Raw genomic sequence first — 19,559 nt, 5'->3', positions numbered from 1 at the left:
CCAAGTCATCAAAGAGATCATCAATATTACCATAGTAGGAATATCACTCCTAAAACATACTACATCATATGTAGAAATAAATCTAACATACTACAACATATGCATAAGAAATCTAGTCATGCAAAATAAGGCATAAGATAGGTAAATAACATCATCTATCATATGCTAATAATCAATATAAGGATATGTGTCCATCATAATAATCCAAGAATAGAATGAAGGTAAATGCCAACAAAGAATGCTCCAGCCACAGTGTCTCAGACGGATCTCAAATGGTAAGAGTGAAAAAGCACTACCACCTAACCGCGTGGGTCCTAAATGGCCCACTCCCACCATGCTGAGGAGATAATCTCAAGTCCCAAAATAGGTTATCAAATCATGTAGCACAAGTACTCTCTAAGTCCAAGAATCCTAAAAGTATACTAACTCAAAGGTTCCAGCATAAAGGGTTGTACCTATACCCAGAGGCACACAAGACACATAGGAACCTACTATGTAAGTGGGAAAGTGCCATCCCATGAATCATGCTAGAGTTACCCTGGTAGTCTCTCAATAGACCCCAACCCCCTAGTGATCCCTATGCAACCACTAGTATCCTCGCATACTGACGAGGCATACTATAGAATGTATGGTCACAACCAAGCATTCTCTCTACTCCCATCCTAGTCTGTACTAGCACTCGAGGCATGGGCGAGAACAAAAAATTATCTCATTAGGTTCATTTAAGTTAGTATTTAGTGTAATGCTTTCACTTATTAAACAACTTACAATGGGTTACCCTGGCAGCCACTTAGGGCCCCAGCCCCCATTGCAAGCCACTTCTTGACACTACATGTAGATAACCTACCCTAAGCTCATGAAATCATAAAATCATAGAATTACCTCAGTCCTAAACAAGTGACTAGAGGGCATCACAAAGATAACCATAATATCATATCAATTCTCTGCGAGCAACTGAAAATCATCAAATGACAATTCACAGTATCCATCAGTTCTCAATGAGCAACTGGAAAATATCTCAAAATAATACTGATCAAAGACTTCCAAAATGGTCAAGTCACACATGTCACAACATGACATCATCAAGATTAAACAAACACTTCAGTCCCATCAAGGCAATTGGAAACTAATCCAAATACAACTGATCAATGACTGAAAAGTGGTTACATATATCACAGCTTACACAGGAAGACGGGAAGTAATCTCAATCAATAAACCACACACATCATAGAGCATGCCATCAGATAACCATGGTTGGGATTAAAAGATTGAGATCAAATAACATCAACATGACATCACATATCATAACACCTGAGCCTCTGGTAGACATCCTATAACTAGTCAACAATCTAGTCAACCCTACAACCTAAAATAGATAGCATAGAGAAAACACAAAATGCAAGCACATGTTTTGGTTCATTAAAATCACATAGTTGAATTAAGTACGTGGGGTTTTAGTTTTTGTTTCAAATTTAGATATCAGGTGAAGGGACATTGCTCATCTTCCCTATAACTAACCCATGTATTAGTTTCAATAGGACAAAGATTTTTCCCGCCTTAACTCATTTAAATCAACTTTCTAAAGTGCCCAAAGGATTAACACATATTTAGAAAATAACCCCCATCATGTTCCAATAGGACACATTACAAATCTAATATGAGTGATTACAAATTTCTCCTCATTATTATCTTTCCTTCATCTTGGAACAAATTAAATTCAATTAGATTTATATAATCTAAAATACTATAAGATAATTAATTATTAAAAGAAGAAAAACTATTACTAAAATTTCATTTATAATAAATATAATAATTGCTAATTATTAATATTAAAAAAATATAATAATTGATATTTAAAAATTATTAATAATATTAATTTTTAATGGCATTATAATAATCAAAATATTAATAAATGATACACATATTTCATTAGCATAATTTTTTTTAAAAATAACTAATATATATTACCACTGCCACAGGTATGCAGTACCCTGCTGTCGCAGGGCCTGCAGTGACAACGTGTACAAAGTACCTGCAACGATAGGTACTCTACGACACGTGGAGTAAATGGGGTGTGGGTTTCGTCCCTCCCATATTAAAATTTAATTTTTTTTTTATAAACATTTTCAGAATTATATATATATATATTAAAGAAAATGAAATGTTCCCCCAAAATGTTTTTGAATATTTTTTTTTTAATAAATAGTTTTATTTGTAGGGACCCCAATTTTTACTATAACATTTTTTTTTAATACAAACATTTTAATATAAATTCTTTTATTTATATTTTAAATTACAAAATTGCACAGCTAAATTTTATTTTTAAAGGATTTATATATATACATATCCAGATCAAGCTCAAATCTGAGATATGAATACAACGTATTCCCCTTTTATTAAAATTTATCTACTTATTCCTTTTGAGAAAATTTATCCATAACATTTAAACCCTATCCCAATAAATTTCTCAAATCTACTGAAGAGAGATATACGCATGTTGTGGTTTTCTTTTCCATACAAAAATTTAAATATCCATGACAAGAATGCATATAACTAAAACATTCAACACATGAACTCCTCAGAAAGGATTCAAAAGACATGAAGAAGACAGGAAATAAAAGAAGTGAAATAACATATGCAAAATCACGAGTGTCTACCTAGACACTGATGCTAATTCACTTCTCAGAATCTATAGAGAAAAGTCCCTTCCTTCTCCAGCAGTCATGAATCCACCCAAAAACACTCTCTGAGCTACTAGGAGTGCCTGAATATAAGGACCTCTCAAGAAGCACCTAGAATGTCTCTAGAAACAACCAAAAGATAAGATAAGTGTTGACAACTAAGCATGAGCTTTTTCCAACCTTCTAGATGAGTCACAAGGTTGTAGACACCAAGTGCTTAATTTGTGTGCTAACTCCTATGTTGTAGACACATGTGCATTCAAGAGGTGTGCATACTCCTAGGTAAACTTATGACTTTTATTTTAATTCTTTTTTTATTATTAATATTATAATTTATTTATTATTTTATTATTATTATTTAATTTCTTTTATTTAATTAATTTCCCATTTAATTAATTAAAATCAAAAAATCATAGTATTATATTAATTTTTTTCCAAAATAAATAAATCATTAATTAAATCTTTTAATTTTAGACTTAATTAATAGAGAATTCACCAAAGACCTCCAAAATAAAATATGAAAACCCATCATAGAACAATCCATGCAAAATTAGTCTAAGGGGTTAAAATCATGAATTACATCATCTGACACATTTGAAAGTTTAAACATCTCAGATACTTGTCCTACCTTTCTAGGACAAATGGTTTAAGGGTTTAGGAGTTGGACTTGAGAATTTATCTCCCCTCTCTTACCATTGAGATAGTGAGATAGGGTACGGTCATCTTGGCAATTCAGAGAAGTTGATACCTAGTACTTGTAGCCTACATAAAATCCATGCATGTACATACATAATATATATATATGCTAAGCTAAACAGAAATAGGCAAGAAGTGGTGCATCATGTAGATCCTGACTAGCAGGTGACTATGACTCCCTTCCTTAACCACATTAGAAATGCCATACATTAAAAAAAAAAAAATGCACACCATACACATGCAGTATGAGGTAAGTATCCATAAGAAAACACATCTAATAATCCATCTAGCTAAACATCATCAATAACTAAGAATAATGTAATAATCATTATGCATACTTGAAATGTAGAGTCTAAGTAATCTCATTATATATCAACTAAATTTGTAACACAATATCTGATAGTCTCAAAACCATGCTACTAACCATCAACATAAAACTGGTCTAACAGAGTTCGGCAATGATAGCAACAATGTAACTAGAAAAATGTAAACTAGGGTAGGCACTACATCCACCCCCCTAGGATTAGGCTTACTCTTGGAAGCCTACAAACAAGTAGGGATATAAATCCCATAATCTAGCTGCATCCTCCCATGTAGCTGAAGAGTCATTAGTAGGGTCCCATTGGACCCTAATTTTCTCTATGGTTCAACCCCAAAGGGTCAACTCACGCTATTCCAAAATAAGAACTGGCTCCAAAGCCAGCTGCCCATCCTCTACCTGCAATGCATTCCAATCAAGAACATGTACTACGTTAGGGATATACTGCCTAAGTACTAAAACATGGAAAACATCATGAATGTGAGCTAGGTTGGGTGGTAAAGCAAGGCGATAGGCAACTGGGCCAATCCTCTCAAGAATCTTGAATGGTCCCACAAAGAAAGGTGCTAGCTTTGAACCCTTTCGGTAAACAAATTGGAATCTTTTGTGGATGCACTCTCAAGAATACCTTATCTCCCACAACAAACTACTTATCTATCCTATGTGCATTATCATACTTTTTTTGCCTATCCTATTCCATAGTCAAGTGTTCATGGGTACGCACTACCTACTACTCCATATAATGAATCATCTCATGACCCAATAGGATGTGATCCTCAAGATTATCCCAACTTAAAGGTGTATGACAAGGGCATCCATATAAAGCCTAGAATGGTGTCATGCCAATAAAACTATGATACCCATTGTTGTAAGAAAACTCCACTAGGTAGAGATAGTCCTCCCAATGTGTCTACCTATCCATCACATACATCCTTAACATATCTTCCAAAACCTAATTCACTCTCTCTATCTAACCATCTATCTCTGGGTGATATGACAAACTGAAATTCAATTGTGCTCCAAGCTCATGTTGTAGCGATGTCTAGAATGTGGATGTGAATATAGGATCCCTATCTGAAATAATCTTTTGAGGAATACCATGTAGTCTCACAATGTCATACATGAAGACATTAGCTACAAAAGCTATAGTGTAGGAAGACCTAATTGGTGAAAAATGTGCTACCTTAGTCAACCGATCAATGATGACCATGATAGCATCATAACGATGAGCAGTCATTGGTAATCCTACTATGAAGTCTATAGAGATGATGTCCCACTTCCATGAAGGAATGAGATTTGGTTGCAAGAGTCTTGCTAGATGTTGGTGTTCTTCCTTGACTCTCTAACACTCAAGACACCTAGCCACATAATCAGCAATGTCATGTTTTATCCTAAACCAATAGAATAAATGTTGCAAATCAGCATGCATCTTCTTGACAACTAGATGTGCCGAGTAAGGTGCACGATGGGCCTATGCTAGAATCAAGGTGTGAAGCTCATCTAGTAGCGACACATAAATCCTTCTTGAATGTCTCAAAAGAACATCTAACTCTAGGACATAGCCTAAAAGCTTACCCTCCAAACATCTCCTTGAATCTATTTCTCTGCACGCCTCCTGGTACCAAGAATCTGTAGGGAGTGCCTAAAGAATCTAACTCCTCAAATCAACACTAAGAGTCATAGATGATATCACATGTCTCCTATGAATCAAAGCATCTACCACTACATTCTCCTTCCCTTGAATGTACTTTACCTCAAAGTCATACTCACATAGAAATTCCATCCATTGCCTCTAGCGAGCATTCAAATTAGGCTGAGTAAAAATGCATTGAAGACTATGATGATCACTATGTAGTTCAAATCTGTGCCCCAACAACAAATGTCTCCACCTTTTTAAAGAATGAACTACCATTTCTAACTCAAGATCATGTGTAGGATAATTCAACTCATGATCCTTGAACTTGCATGATTCATATGCAATCACCTATCCATTCTGCATCAAAATTGCTCCAATCCCCTCAATGAAAGCATTTGTACATACCATGAAATCACCTTATGGATCAGGTACTACTATGTCAAAAGCTCCTTGAGCTTCCAAAATTCTTCCTTGCATTTATCTATCCATATAAACTTCTTTCCTTTCCTCTAAAGGGAAGTGATAGGATGTGCTATTCTAGAGAAGTTTTGGATGAATTTGCGATAATAACTAGCTAGACCCATGAAAGTATGAATTTTTGACACAGTAGTTGGTGTAGGCCAATCTACTATTGCCTGGATCTTCGCAGGGTCTACAATTATACCATCACCTAATATAACATGCCCTAATTACTATATCTCTGATTGGAAGAATTCACACTTAGCCACATTGGCATAAAGTTGATTATCTCTCAAGCACTGCAAAACCAATCGCAGATGTTCCTCATGCTCCTTCTATGACTTAGAATATATCAATATATCATAAAGGAACACAAGTACAATTCTATCAAGATAAGATTGAAACACCCCATTCATTAAGCTCATGAAAATTGATGGAGCATTTGTCAGCCCAAAAGGTACCACTGTGAACTCATAGTGCCCATAGCGAGTTTGAAGGCAGTCTTGTGAATGTCAACTTCCTTTATGCAAAGCTAATGGTATCATAACTTAAGGTTGATCTTGGAGAATACTGTAGCTCCCTTGATTTGATCAAATAAATCACTGATCCTTGGTAGAGGATACCTGTTCTTTACTGTCACCTTATTCAGTTGTCTATAATCAATACAAAGGTGCAAGGAACCAACTTTCTTTTTCACAAAGAGCACTAGAGCTCCCCATGTTGCTACACTAGGTCAGATACTCCCTTTGGCCAAAATTTCCTCTAACTGAAGGTGCAACTCACCCAATTCTTAAGTAGTCATATGGTAAGGAGCTCTAGAGATAGGCGCTGCTCCTAGAATGAGGTCAATGGTAAAATCGATGTCCCTCTTCGAAGGCATGCCTGGAATCTCACTCAAAAAAACATCTACATACTCCTATAAAATTGGGTGATCTAAACTCTTTCTCACAAGATCTTCCTCATCAAGCTCATTTACCATAATAGAAAATATCTAACATCCCTCACAAAAACTCTGCTTCAATTGCATAGTAGAAATCATCCATAGAGATATAGGCCTCGGTATCCCAACAATCTTCACATCCTTCCATTGGTCATCTTGACACATAATAATCTTCTTCCTATAGTCTATACCAACTCTATGAGAGCCAAGCCAATCCATACCTAAAACCACATCATAGGAACCAAGGGGTATAACCTGAAAGTCAACTATAGTATCAAATCCTCCTAAGCTAAGCCCACACTTATGAACTATAGAATCTATGGAGACCTTAGTGCTTGAGGCTAGTTCCACTTGCCAACCATGATCTTTCTTAATTGCTTCTAGCTTACACCTTGCAACTAGAGATGGAGAAATAAAAGAATCTATAGCACTTGAATCAAACAACACTGAGAGAGGTGTACCTCAAATAACTCATGTGGTTTCAACCACTATCCCCTGATGGTTTGCCTAATGATGATCTACCACTGCAAACACTCTATGAGCTCTACCTACATCTCCAACTATGGGCTTAGATGTTGCTGGCCTAGGACCTAAATACTGAGGTGCTCGTTGTTGATAGTGAGCTGCAAATTGTCGAATCTTCCCACATGTAAAACATCCTATACTTCTACTAGATCCTCTCCCTATAGGTGGTGCATTTGACTACTAGTGGCTATCCTTACTAGCAAAAGACTGACTGCTCTAAGCAGGCTAAGTGTGCTGATTTTGTTTACTGTGTCAAGCATTGTGGTTGTTCTTAGAGTTAGAACCTCTACCACCACCTTGAGCCTAAGGGTATGATCTCTTCTATTGTTTTGTCTGCTGAGGTTGGTGCTAATATTGTTTCCCCTTGGAAAAAGGAGGCTTCCTATTTCCACCTGAGTTGTGGTTGTCCTTAGATCTTGATGCCATAGGCACTCCCACAAAACCTCCCTATCCAAGATTGACACTCTATTCTACAAGGATGGCTTGTCGTACAACACCTTGAGGGTTTTAGGCTCGAATACCTTGACACCCCCAATTATACGATTGTTCAAACCTCTAATGAAGTGCTATGTCAACTGAGATGACTTGTCATTGAATCTCAACAAGGACATGAGCTTGTAGAATTTTTCGCTCATACTCTGTTACAGTCATAGAGTACTGTGTGAGGTTATGGAGCTAATCTACTCTTTGCTACTTCCATTCCTCTAGTAGGAATGACTCATGGAAGCTCTCTAAGAATAGCTCCCAAGTGACACTGTTCATATCTATGCCCATCTTCTTTTCTTCAATTTTCCACCAAGTGGCCCCAAAATTCTCTAAGTTGGTAATAGAAAATCTCACTTTAACATTACTATCAAAGTCCTACATAGCAAAAATTCTGTCAAGGGAAATAAGCCACTATTCAGCCACATATCTAGAACCCTGCCCATTAAAGGGCTTGACCTTGGATCTTAAAAGGTCCTTCATCTAAGTAGATACAATGGATCTATGTCAATCCCTGTAAGGACTCCTAGACCTAGATCTATGCTCATGTTTTGACTGATGTGCTCTATGCTAATCATGAAGAGGAGGTAGGAAATCAAAAATAGTTTGCATCATCTATCTCAAGTCAACCTCCTCAGACTTAGGTTAGTCCCCTCTAAGGTTCTCTTCCTACTACTCACTAACATGCTCTCCCCTACTCTCTTCTTGAGTAGGCCCTCTATGGACAGACTCATGGATACTGACAGCTTTGCCATGTCCATGGTCCCTACCACAGCCTCTACCACAACCTCTAATAGATGGCCTTGTCCTAGATACCATCCTATAACAATATCCAAGATGCAAAATACTATTACAACCATAATGCATGCTACTATATAACATATATATATATGTGTGTGTGTGTGTGTGTGTGTGTGTGTGTGTGTGTGTGTGTGTGTGTGTGTGTGTGTATACAAGGCACATGTTTTGCAAATAGACTAAGTTCAATTTCAATTTGCCTATGTTTAGGTTTCAGTTTTGACAACTAAGTGTTGAAGTGTGAAACATATGCAAGTAACAGTTTAAGTTCTGTCTCAGTTCACGTAGTTTTGAGTTTCAGTTTGAAAGAGATACACATGATAGTTCAAAGTCCTTATTTTATTTAACTAGTTGACAACTAGTGACATTTGAATATACCCAGAGCTCCCAATGTAAAAACTCGGGCTCTGATACCAGATGTAACACCCTGCCAAGGGATCCAAAAGAATTAACCTAAAGTTTCACTAGGTTTGGTAGCATTTTCTTTTTTTGAAACATGAAAGTTAAACCATTCACAACATACACATAGTAGCAAAAGCAATAACAACATTCAACTGAAAGTATACATAAACATACATAACAAGTTACATTCCTTAAGGATCCCTTAACATTGAATCACATTTAAAATTAACTAATATTAATTCCATCTAATTCCACACCCACATGAAATAATAGTGAAAAGTCCAATGTTCTTAAACAATATACATTTGTTCCAAATGTCTCTTAGTAAATTAATTTTTAGAATGGTCAATCATCCACTGTACATGTCATAGGGTATGAAAGACTTAAAAGAATATACATAAGTGAAAATAGAAAACATCATCCTATTATAATCCATGATGCAAGTGCAATAAAGTAAATGAAATGATATACCATAGATGAAACATGATCATAGAAGATATAAACATCCATTGTAAAAGATAACCATATATCATAAAACATAATTATCTAAGTGCATGGTTCCTCCCAACCATCAATAGCATCATTAGACCATCATGGGCCCTAGCCATCTCTCTGCACATAACATCCCAAGTCATCAAAGAGATCATTGGTATTACCATAGGAGGAATGTCACTCCTAAAACATACGACATCATATGCAGAAAGAAATCTAACATACTACAACATATGCATAAGAAATCTAATCATGCAAAATAAGGCATAAGATAAGTAAATAACATCATCTATCATATGCTAATCACAGAGAAAATGAAAAATGCAAGCACATGTTTTGGTTTGTTAAAATCACATAGTTGAATTAAGTGTGGGGTTTCAGTTTTTGTTTCAGATTTAGATATCAGGTGAAGGGACATTGCTCATCTTCCCTATAACTAGCCCATGTATTAGTTTCAATACAAAAAAGATTTTTCCCCCCTTAACTCATTTAAATCAACTTTTGAAATTGCTCAAAGGATTAACCCATATTTAGGCAATAACCCCCATCGTGTACCAATAGGACACATTAAAATTCTAATCTGAGTGATTACAAATTTCTCCTCATTATTATCTTTCCTTCATCCTGGAACAAATTAAATCCAATTAGATTTATATAATCTAAAATACTATAAGATAATTAATTATTAAAGGAAGAAAAACTATTAATCAAATTTCATTTATAGTAAATATAATAATTGCTAATTATTAATATTAAAAAATAAATTGATATTTAAAAATTATTAATAATATTAATTTTTAATGGCATTATAATAATCAAAATATTAATAAATGATACACATATTTCATTAACATAAAATTTATAAATAAAAAAATAACTGGTATATATTACTACTACCGCGAGTACGTAGTACCCTGCTGTCGTAGGGCCTGTAGCAACAACGGGTATAGAGTACCCCTGTCGTCATAGTACCTACAATGGCAAGTACTCTATGACCCGTAGAGTAAATGGGGCATGGGTTTCATCCCTCCCATATTAAAATCAAATTATTATTTTTTTATAAATGCTTTCAATAAATGTTTTCAAAATTATATATATATTTTAAAGAAAATAAAATGTTCCCCCAAAACATTTTCGAATATAATTTTTTTTAATAAACAATTTTATTTGCAAGGACCCCAATTTTTACGATAACATTTTTTTTTTAATACAAACATTTTAATATACATTCTTTTATTTATAATTTAAATTACGAAATTGCACAGCCAAATTTTATTTTTAAAGGATTTATATATATACATATCCAAATCAAGCTCAAATCTAAGATATGAATACAACATATTCCCCTTTTATTAAAATTTATCTACTTATTCCTTTTGAGAAGATTTATCCATAACATTTAAACCCTATCCCAATAAATTTCTCAGATCTACTAAAGAGAGCTATACGCATGTTGTGGTTTTCTTTTCCATACATAAATTTAAATATCCATGACAAGAATCCATATAACTGAAACATTCAACACATGAACTCCTCAGAAAGCATTCAGAAGACACGAAGAAGACGAGAAGTAAAAGAAGAAAAATAACATATGCAAAATCATGGGTGTCTACCTAGACACTGATGCTAATTCACTTCTCCTCAGAATCTATAGAGAAAAGTCCCTTCCTTCTCCAATGTTCACGGATCCACCCAAAAATGCTCTCTGAGCTACTAGGAGTGCTTGAATATAAGGACCTCTCAGGAAGCACCTAGAATGTCTCTAGAAACAACTAGAAGATAAGTGTTGACAACTAAGCATGAGATTTTTCCAACCTTCTAGATGAGTCACAAGGTTGTAGACACCATGTGCTTAATTTGTGCGCTAACTCTTGTGTTGTAGACACACATGCATTCAAGAGATGCACATACTCCTAGGTAGACTTATGACTTTTATTTTAATTCTTTTATTATTAATAATAATATTATTTATTTTATATTTTATTATTATTATTTTATTTTATTAATTTCCCATTTAATTAATAAAAATAAAAATATCAAAATATCATAATATTATATTTATTTTTTTCCAAAATAATTAAATCATTAATTAAATCTTTTAATTTTAGACTTAATTAATAGAAAATTCACCAAAGACCTCCAAAATAAAATATGAAAACCCATCATAGAACAATCCATACAAAATCAATCTAAGGGGTTAAAATCACAAATTACATCATTTGACACATTCAGAAGGTAAAACATCTTAGATACTTGTCCTACCTTTCTAGGAAAAATGGTTTAAGGGTTTAGGAGTTGGATTTGAGAATTTATCTCCCTTTACTTACCATTGAGATAGTGCGATAGGGTATACTCATCCTAGAAATTCAGGGAAGGTGATACTTGGTACTTGCAACCTACATAAAATCCATGCATGTACATACACAATATATATATATATATATATATATATATATATATATATATATATATATATATATATATATATATATATATATATATATATATATATATATATATATATATATATGCTAAGCTAAACAGGCAATGACAGGAAGTGGTGCATCGTGTAGATCTTGACTAGCAGGTGACTACGACTCCCTTCCTTAACCACATCAGAAATGCCATACATAAAGAAAATAGACATGCACACCATACACATGTAGTATGGGGTAAGTATCCATAAGACAACACATATAATAATCCATCTAGCTAAACATCATCAATAACTGAGAATAATGTAATAATCATCATGCATACTTGAAATGTAGAGTCTAAGTAATCTCACCATATATCAACTGAATCTATAACACAATATTTGATAGTCTCAAAACAATGCTACTAACCATCAACATAAAATTGGCCTAACAGAGTTCGATAATGATAGCAACAATGTAACTAGAAAAATGTAAACTAGGGCAGGCATTGCATATGTAATGTATTGTATCACATCCATGTGTAATGTAATGAGCATGTAAAACTGCAAATGTGAATAGTTGAAGCTAAGCAATAGATAAAGAGTAAATTATGAAGGCCATATCAAAAGAGGAGCAACAAAAAATAGTCATCATAGAAAGGTGATCACTACATTCAAGGAATCTTTATCAGCAATCTAGTTCTAAGTCATAGATCTACTATTTCATCCTAACAGGTGAACCTCTCAAAATCCTTTCACAAGGTAGACTTAATAGTCTTTCTTAAATCTCTTAATAGAGTGCATACTCCATTATGTGTTTGTAAAACCTCTAACAAGGTGGACCTAGCAGTCGTAATTGCTCCTAATAGGGCAGATCATCCAAAGTGATCAGTGTAAGCCTTAATAGGAAAACTTTATGCTATAGTATTCAAATTTTGTGGGTTTCATCCCCACCCCAGTTTTACTTTCTATTTGGAAGGTTTTTGGGTCACCAAATCATTGTGTTCAAGTGTTACAAATATTTTATATTTTCAATTTCACATGTATGCAATTAGATCAGATGTGATAAATTAAATGTTAAATGGTTTATTGGATTTAGAATTGAAATTGGTGTAGAAATTTTAGAAATTATTAAATCAATCCTCCCCTCTCAATAACTTAGCATAGTCTTGAATATTTCCAACATAAAATATCTTACCTTTTTAGCACTCTTTGGAGTAGGCCATTCAAGGACAGCTTTCACTTTCTTCAGGTCCATTTTTAGACCCTCTTTTGAGACTACAAATCTTGGTACACCAACTCCTTCACAAAACTACACTTCTTCAGGTTTATTAGCAACTTTTCTTCCCTCAAATTCTCAGACACCTTTTGGATGTATATCAAATGCTCCTCTAATATCTTACTAAAGATCAAAATATCATCTAGGTAAACAATGATAAGCTTACCTAGAAACTCCTTTAATACCACATTCATGAGCCACATGTGTTGATCTTAGTTTGGTTTTGACAATTGAGTGTCAACACACTTAAGATATTTACTAAGTTCATGTCGAGCTAGTAATAAATGCTGAGTATAATATGAATAGATTTCAAGTTGCAAATGAGTTCCAAGAAAATAGACCATCCCGAGTGATTCAGATGTCGAGCAAGATAGAATTGCAATGAGTGTTGAGCATCAGTATTAATCAAGTGCCGAGTAAGACACAATGGACCTAGTTGTTTGTAATGAAAAAAACAACTATGTAAATCATTTTTATACCAAATTATGGATAGATCTTGAAGATTTGAGATAAGATCAAATTTATTTGAATTTCCTATGCAATCAACATGTAACCAATTAGAAAATTGGAAAGGTTAAATGACAAAATGCATGAATCTCAGCCGTAGATTCATACCTAATCCTAAGCCACCAAAGTCTTTATAAGGAAGATGAAGCCACATAATTCAAGAAGTGATGTGAATGAAGAATAGAAGGAAGAGAGAGGTGAATTTATTAGAAATAATTCAAGGTGACTTAGCAAAGTGAAATAATTGTAGAATAAGTTTATAGAATAGAGGATCGAAGACTCAGCATTGGCAAATCAAATTAGAAAGGATCAAGGTGGATTAAATTGAGATCTGAAATCAGCAAGACAAAGTTGTAAGTTATTAGATCAAACATTCTATTGTTACTTTCTAACAACTGTATCAACAAGATGAAATCCTTTGGACTAAGGTTGACTTAATAGTCATTGTAAAATCCTTTAATAGGGTGACATTCCAAGTGAATTTTCTAAAAGTCCTTTAACCAGGAACACTTCTAATAGGGTGTTCAAAATCCTTTAATAGGATTGGATCTAACAATCCTTTGTAAGCCTTTAATAGAGTAGGCCTTTCACAAGGAAAATCATAAAAATTGTCAAACTATGTAACTTTAATAGGTGACACTTTATTACTATAGTAGTGAAGAATTATGGGTGTCATCTCCACTCTAGTTTTACCTTCTCATTAGAGAGTTTCTAGGTAATCATATATGGTGTCAAGTGTTTATGTGGATTCATTTACTTTACATGTTATTTCAATATGTTAATGCATGCATTATTTTAGATTAAAATTTGTATTGGTTAAAGATTAATACTTTTGATTCACCTCCTACCCCCCCACCCCCTCAGAAGTATATGTTTATGATTTGTAATTCCAACAATTGGTATTAGAGCTGAGTTCTTAGGAGGAGAAGCTTTATAGCTCGGAGAAAAGATCTTGAAATGGAAGTTTACAAGTTAGGAAAGACCATTGAAAACTAGGAAATTGAGATACATCTCATACTACAACAATTGAATGAAGCTAGAGATGCTTTGAAGAGTTCTTTGAAGAGAAGGAAAGAGATTGCTATTGTAGAAAATTACAACACAAAGTTATTTGTAAATGGTAACTCTAGTGAATTCAATGCAATAATTGTAGATCTAATGGAAAAGAATAGAGAACAAGCTGAAGAGATCAGAAATCTCAAGTTGGAATAAGAATCAAAAGATATACTATTGCATGAGGTGACTAAACAAAAGAAGAAAGCTATAGAACACAAGACCATGATTGAAGAAGACAAAAGAATTTTGGCAAAGATATTGGTTGAGGAATAGTCAAAGACCTATCCAGCATCTCAAACATGAAATTGGACACCTTAAGCCAAATGATGAATGCTCTTCATGAGTTGAATCTCAAAGACGTTGAAATAAACACACTAAAGTTAAAAAATGAATTGTTGTAGAATGACTTGAAAAGAGAAAACAAATTTACTAAAAGTTTCAACAAGTGAAATGAACCCATCAAGTACTTTGAGAAACTATTAAAATCCCCTAGATCTAGTAAAGATACATCAAGATTGGGCTACATAAGCACTAAAGAAGGAGAATCATCCAAAGCTATTGACGAAAGAAACAATAAAGATAAGAACTCTAAACCTACTTGTCATCATTGTAGTGAGAAAGGACATATAACTAACATTTGCAAGAGTAAGAATGCTAAGCCAAAGAACATGACTTATTCTCACAAGTGCAAAAAATAAGGTCATTAGGCACATGAATGCAGAACCAAAATCATGCATGCACCAAAATTTGAAGGACACTACTACAATTGTCAAAAGTATGGACATAGAGCCTTTGAATGCAAATCCAAGTCCACATGGTCATCAAGCAAGACAATAAAGGTAAGAAGCTATGAAAACTCCTATAACTAGGATTACAATACAAGGTATAGCTATCATTATTCTCAAGAGTATGAACACATCCCTGAGAATTGCATAAGAACATACTTCAGTGGTAACTACAACAAATGGTTGAATCAAATTACATGCTTTAGCTATTTGATGACTGGTCATATCAGCAAGCATTACCAACAAGATCAAAGGCACCTAATTCAGAGTTCAACAAAGGAAAAGGAAAGATAGATGTTGAGCACACCAAAGGAGAGATGAACAAAACATGGAATAAGAGAGATGGATGTAGCACATCAAATGAAGGGATCACTTCACCTAATAGGTCAAGTGGTCACACCTCATCAAATTAAGATAAAAGGAGGTATGTGGGATTGATATTTAAAATGTTTCATCAAACATAAGTTCCAAAAGAAGTTAGTACTAAAAAAGATATATTAGCATGAAGAAAGATGCAAGTTAATTAGGAAAATCCAAGATCAAATCTTCAAGTTTTCATATTACTGTCGAGTGTGAAAAATCCTCTTCAAATGCTGAGTAAAATACTAGTATATATTGAGTTGTTAGCTAAAGTCAGCTGGAGATGAGTAGTGATAGCTGCTGAGTAAAGGTAATTCCAATAGCTACTGAGTGATGGTAAAATTAATGGATGTCAAGTGAAACAAAAATCGTATTGAATTTGAGTTTATAGTTGTGCATGCATCGTGCAATGAATGCTATATTTTGAAAGGTATAAAGTTGAACTTCACATATTTTTCATCATTACAAATTCAAAGCAAGAGTGAGCAGAGTGAAGAAGCAATTCACAAGAAAGATTGAAGCATTTGCATGGATCATAGTGAAGATCAAGCTCCAATTCATCATGTTTAAAGGAATTTTTCATCTACCGAGCTACGCAGTTTCATACTTGTAAAATCCTAGCTTACATAATGGCCTCAAGTTCAAAGAAAATAAATGAGAAAGATACTTTTGAAGTCCAATTGGTTAGTAATGAGGTTAAAAAACCCAATTTCAAGCCTATACTAGATATTGCCTACAAGCAAGACCTGTCAGGTGCGTTATCTATGATTTTGCCTAAGGTTGTAATGGTAAAAGATGTAAGAAAGTGCTAAAACTACAAGGTAGGAGGTATTGGGGACATGGAAATAAGATAGATGTATGAAAAACTATGTGACAATTGAGTCTTGAAGGAGGAATTCAAGATTGTAGAGAGAAAGGGTTTTACTCATGCCCTAGATTTTCCTACAGTTTTAAAAATAGAATGGATCAAAATATTTCTGAGCAGAATACATGATGCATGTCTATGGTTAGAGGGAGGACCTATTAAAATTTTGAAGAGAATTTTACATAGGGTTAGTGGATACCCAACCCTAGATCATCCCAAGACATTGAGAAGCGACTCCAAAGAGGCAATAGAGAAAAACACAGGGGCTAAGTGGAACAAGCATGGAATAACCATTGATACAATAACAGATCCACTTCTCAATTTTTTTGTTTAACTCATATCACATAAATGCTATCAATCAAGTAGACTAAATAGTGTTTCTTGCATAGTTATTGATGTAAGTTATAAGATTGTCAAGAAAGATCATACCTATGATCTTGTAGAACTCCAAATGTAATAGAACCTTGGAGCAATAAGAAAGTCAAAAAGTGCTTAATGTAAATTTGGATCAGTATTGGTATGCATATTTTTCTATGTAAAAAATGAGTTCCCATCTTTTGGAAAAGTAGGATGGAAGACCAATAGATTAGTTGTTGTTTAAATTAATGAATATATTGAGCAAATGGGAGAGAATTTTGAATCAGTAATGACAAATTATTTTGAAGATATTAAGAAGTGTATGAAATAGAGGTTGAGGATTCCTATTTCCTTAGTTGATCAACACTAAAATGATATTTTTTTCCTTGTAGACATTTACTATACTTTCATCTAGGTTGTTGTACCTAGAGTTAGATGGCTAAGACCCCTAGGATATGAAATTAATGTTAATGAAGCCTTAACTGTTATCACTACACTCCTTGCTGAAGAAGTTGATAAAAGTGCAAAGATATTTGTTAATTATGATGTTGTGAAGTCAAAGGTTGAGATGGAACTGAAGAAATCCTCAACTTTGTAAAATAAGGACAAAATGGTGAGGAAACTAAAGGCTAAATTTGGAGAAGGTGTAGGTGATGATGGAGACGACAATGATGAAGAAGATGAAGAGGAAGAAGAGGTGCAAGGTCAATAACCTCTTAATTTAACCCAAGGCATGGGTGAGGATCAAGAAGAAGAAGGTTCCAAGGAATAAGAAGAAGCTAAGGAAGCACTAGCAAAGCCAAAACCTAAGAAGAGGAAGGCTAAGGCATAGCCTATAGCCAAACCTAAAGCAAAAAGAGCTGCCAAATCAAGTATAGTAAAGCCAATTGCTCCAACAAAAAGTGATAGTATAAGCGCCACTACATAAAAGGCCAAAGAGCAAGCAAAGGAGAAAACAAAAGAAACTAAACAGAAGGGCCCAATGCAGAAGAAACAAAGAAGAAAGTATATTGCTCAGCCTGAAACTGATGATGAGAAAATAGAGTTTGAGGATACAAGTTAGTTTAGAGTGGTAAGTCATACACTTAAATTTGATCTTTAAAATATTTGTGATAACATTAGAGATAATGTAGACTTAATAGGATTAAAAGGTATTAATTTTGAAAAACTTGGTAGAGAAGACCAGAATATGGTAGAAGAGTCAGTGTACACCATGATGGAAAAATTCAAGAACACTCCTCTTGAACTAGATAATACAATGCCAAAGGGATTGTACACCATTGTAGAAAATAAGTGGTATAATTTCTTGAATGTTGAAAAATAAATAAGAGGAACAACATTAGCTCAAGTGATGCCTAAAGTAACAAAAGAACAAATTAACAAGGTAAATAAGAAATATTGTAGTAGATTCGCACCAAAATATAGGGTGTTCAGCATTCTGTAGAACAAAATTGAGGATGCTATCAAATAATCCACACAAATGTGGAAATTGATATATGGCTTGACTACAATTAAAGTAGGAGAAGAAGATCCCTTTGAGGGAAGAAATAATGAGGAAGATGAGGACAAGGAAGAAGAGATACAAAAAGAAAAGGAAAACACCACTGTAGAGGAGACACCAAATAAGTCAGATGAGATGGCAACAACTAAAGAACAAAAAACAGAATAGGATGTGGAAAACATAGAAATTCTAGCCATAAGCCCTCCACATGACACAAAAACACCTACAAAAACTATAACAATAAAGGTTGTTTCTGATAGTTCAACTCAAAACATCAATCCATTAACTATAGAGGATCTAAAGAAGATCCTTGACTAAACCACACTATAAGCTAGACTATGCGGGAACTCTGTATTGGTCAGCCTGGATGAACTTCAAAAATTAGTAGCTGATATAACAAGGGACAAGGTGAATACATAAGAACCACCTTCTATCACCCCTTCAGCTATTAGTCATCAACCTCTAGTGCAAACATCAGATGATATATCTGCAAAGGTTGATACAATTGTAAAAGTTGGCATGCTTGAACAATAAATAAAAACTACTCAAGAGGAGAAAACTTTAGAAGCACAAATAGGATAGAAAAAGGTATCTATACCTGATACACAAACACAAGGAGTAGGTCAAATATTAATAATTGATCAACACCAAAATGAAGAAAAGGACACACCAAAGGAGAAGGAGCAAGAAGCCATACAAACACTAGTAAATCTACCAACATCTGGCTCTCCAACAAAAATTCTTCAAAGGTAAAGCACTAATGCAATACCACTACAAATTTTAGCACCAAGCTCTAGCTCATCCAATGTTGCCAAGGTATTTCACTATGGTGATGCAATTTTAGATAAAGAGATAGTGATACCTAAATATGACTATGCAACCATGACATTAGAATAGATAAGTATACTACAAGAAGTCTTGGAGAGAAAGAAAACATAAGAAATACTCAAAAAAAGTATAAACAAAGGCAAGAATTACAAGAGATTAAGGACATCTTTTTGG

This window comes from Cupressus sempervirens, chromosome 10 (genome assembly GCF_028749045.1).
Source record: "Cupressus sempervirens isolate cs-2001-9-10 chromosome 10, ASM2874904v1, whole genome shotgun sequence".
NCBI lineage: Eukaryota > Viridiplantae > Streptophyta > Pinopsida > Cupressales > Cupressaceae > Cupressus > Cupressus sempervirens.
The sequence above is the reverse complement of the archived record's forward strand: the minus strand, read 5'-3'. Positions refer to the sequence as shown.